Source organism: Humulus lupulus, chromosome 9 (assembly GCF_963169125.1).
Source record: "Humulus lupulus chromosome 9, drHumLupu1.1, whole genome shotgun sequence".
NCBI classification, from domain to species: domain Eukaryota; kingdom Viridiplantae; phylum Streptophyta; class Magnoliopsida; order Rosales; family Cannabaceae; genus Humulus; species Humulus lupulus.
Genome location: NC_084801.1, coordinates 182,504,340 through 182,507,662, shown reverse-complemented (window position 1 = coordinate 182,507,662; position 3,323 = coordinate 182,504,340).

Genomic DNA, 3,323 nt, shown 5'->3' with positions numbered 1-3,323 from the left:
TGATCTCCAATTTTTGGGTATAATAGTAACCCTTCTCCAATGTGTGGATCATTTGGTGGTACGATATGATTATAGCTATCCCAAAGGCACCGTCGTAGTTGATAACACATTAAATTTTAGATCCACCATCTTTGAAGAGTATGGGACCAACCGTAGGACCTGGCCTTCCCTGCTCCAGGGTGCATTTGCTTCAGCTTTTAGGCAGTACGTAGATGAGTCCAGCCCTGAGGAAGGACCTGAACCCCCTAGGATCCAAGAGAACGTAGACATAGATTCCCTCTCCCCTCCATTAATCCCAGAGTTGGAGGTTGTGCCTAGCCCAGCCAATCCACCTGAGCTGATCGTAATAGATTTCTCCCCTAGCCTGGATGGTAGGATTCTTGTTCTTTTTTCCTTGCATTTAAAATACCTTTGAAGTATTACCTGCATTTATAATACCTTTGAAGCATCACTCCTGTGAATTGAATCCTCCATTCGCTCTTTTTTTTTTTAGGAGAAGAGATGGAGTTGTCAGGAGCTCCAAATTTAAGGAGTGCCTTCAGGGTCGAAGGGTCCGGAGTTGGTCCCTTAGTAAAAAGGCCCAGGGTAGCAAAGAAAACCACCCCTAAGACGGAGGGTACCACAAAATCCCCTCCTAAGGGTAAAGGTGCAAGCATTGCTCGAGAGAAGCCACCAAGAGAACTCCCCTAGCTCTGGTAACAACTGTCACTACCCAGCAAGCTCCTCCACCCATTCCTTGACATATGTCTTCCTCACATCCCCAAGTGATTCAAACCGAGGCCCCCGTCCGAAGTGAGATTCCTCTAGTCCGGATATCGGTCGAACCAAACGATTTGAACAAGATCTCTGAGGATTTTCAGGGTATCATGTATGAGATGGCGAGCCACATGGTGGGCCATGCATACAAAGTTAATGCTATGGATCTGAGGACCATAAAAGAGCGCAGCCAGGAAGATGTCCTCGAATCTGCTATGGGGATGAACCTCACCGTGAGTCATTTTCCCACTTCTAACATTTTCTCTTCTTTTTCTTTATTATGTGTTTTTTTTTTGTTGACTTGCTTCATTATTCTGCAGTCTGTCTTGGCTCAATACCGAAGCATAGCTCGGGTTAAAGCCAGGAAGGAGGAACTACGAGCTACCTTAACTGCTACCCAAGAGAATGAGCAGGTCACCAGAGCCGCCCTGAGTGTTGCTCAAAAGAGTGAGCATTCTGCCAAAGCTGCTCTCATTTCTTCTCAAGAGGTCGAGCAGTCTACGAAGGTCGCATTGTCCACCTCTCAGGCTCAGGTCGTGGAGGCAAGTCCCTGTGCTGATCAGCTTCAGGCTGAGAATGATGAACTCAAAACGAAGTTGATCGAGGCCGAGGCTAAGGCCAAAGAGGAAGTTGCAGTGTCCTCGTCAACAATGGAGAAGATGTTTTACCATTGCTAGACTTTTAACCAGGAGGAGAACTTCAGCTTTTGCAGGAACCCTCGGAGACTGGTGAGGCTTCCGGAGTGGTAGAGGGAGATGGTGAGGAGGTCACCTTAGTGGAGCGTGCTGACGCGGCTCAATGACATTTTTTCAAGATTTTTATTGTAACTATTTTTTTTTAAGTTTCTGTAACAATCCCTTGGGATTAAAACGATTGCCTTCTGGCCCAGCTCGAGGTTTTTTCTCCTTGATGTGACAATATATTTTTTTTATTTGAATATACATCTAACTTTTGATCTATTTGTCTTTCCTTTATTATTTTCTCACATTTATGAATCCTTAGACTCTTGTACATTCGAAATCTTAGGGATCAACTTTTAGATCGAGATAGATTTTATCAATCTTGGTTGTATCCAAGATTTTGCTCGCTTATTTGCGTCATACCTATTAAGAATCAGGCCTTGGACCTGGTTATATTCAGGGTTTTTAATAACTTAATAACATTATACATGTTAGGACTCAGGCCTCAGACCTGGTTGTATCCAGGGTTTTCAATAAAAAAAAAATTAGGCTTAGTTTGAGCTAGGTTTATTCAAAACTCAAGCTTTTAAAAAATCGTTGAATAATTAATTTCTCCAAGATTCTACGCTTCGAAACTGGATATATCCGGGGTTTAAAATGATTTTTCAAACTTAGTTTGTGCTAGGTTTATTGAAAACATGAGCTTTAAAAAGTCGTTGAATAATCAATTTCTCCAAGCTTCTAAGTTTTTAATCTTATCCGAGTAAGCTTAATTTTCTCAAAAACTCACCTCGGTTATGTGCCCCCAAAATAACCAAAACGTATAAACTTTTATGGTTGCTTTTACAATGTGAGAGCACGAGCTTGCAATAATAAAACTAAGAAGTGGTTATTCAATAATATATGTCATTTATTTGAAATGGCTTTTATAAATAAGTCTTGCATTGATAATAATACTATTGATAATACTTTTTTAAATGAAGAGCATTCTATTTCTGTGGGACTATTTCTCCATTTATTCGGGCTAACTTAAAAGTTCTTTCTTGTATGACCTTTATGATCTGGTACGATCCTTCCTAGTTCGAGCCCAACACACCATCTTTGGGGTCTTTATTTTCCAAAAAGACCCTTTGGAGAACCAAATTTCCTAATCCAAGTCTGCGTCCCTTGACTTTTGAATTGAAATAACGAGTGATCTTTTGTTGTTAATGGGGGAGTTGTAACTGCGATTCCTCTCGTTTTTCTTCGATCAGATCAAGAGATGCGCTAAGTAGCTCGTTATTTAGTTCTTCATCAAATGCCCTTTGCCTATGAGTAGCCACCATTGCTTTAGTCAGAAGCATGGCCTCACTTCCGAAGGTTAGGGAAATAGGAGTATGCCCCGTGGAGGTTCTATGAGAAGTTCGGTAGGCCCAAAGTACTTGCGGGAGCTGTTCGGGCCATAATCCTTTGGCTTCGTCCAACTTTTTCTTCAGACTCGCCTTAAGGGTCTTATTTATAGCCTCGACCTTCCCATTGGCTTGTGGGTATGCTACCGACGAGAAACTCTTCGTTATGTTGTATCTTTCACAAAATTCTGTGAAGAGATCACTATCGAACTGCGTCCCGTTTTCTGATACAATCTCTTTAGGGAGTCCAAATCGACATATGATATTCTTTACCACAAATTCCAGGACTCTCTTTGAGGTGATGGTTACCAGAGGTTCGGATTCTACCCATTTCGTAAAGTAATCGATTGCCACCACCGCATATCGAACTCCTCCTTTCCCCATAGGTAGGGAACCTATCAGGTCAATCCCCCACGCTGCAAATGGCCACGAGGATGAAATCATTGTTAGCTTGACTAGAGCCGCTCAAGCAACTATGGAAAAATGCTGGCATTTGCCG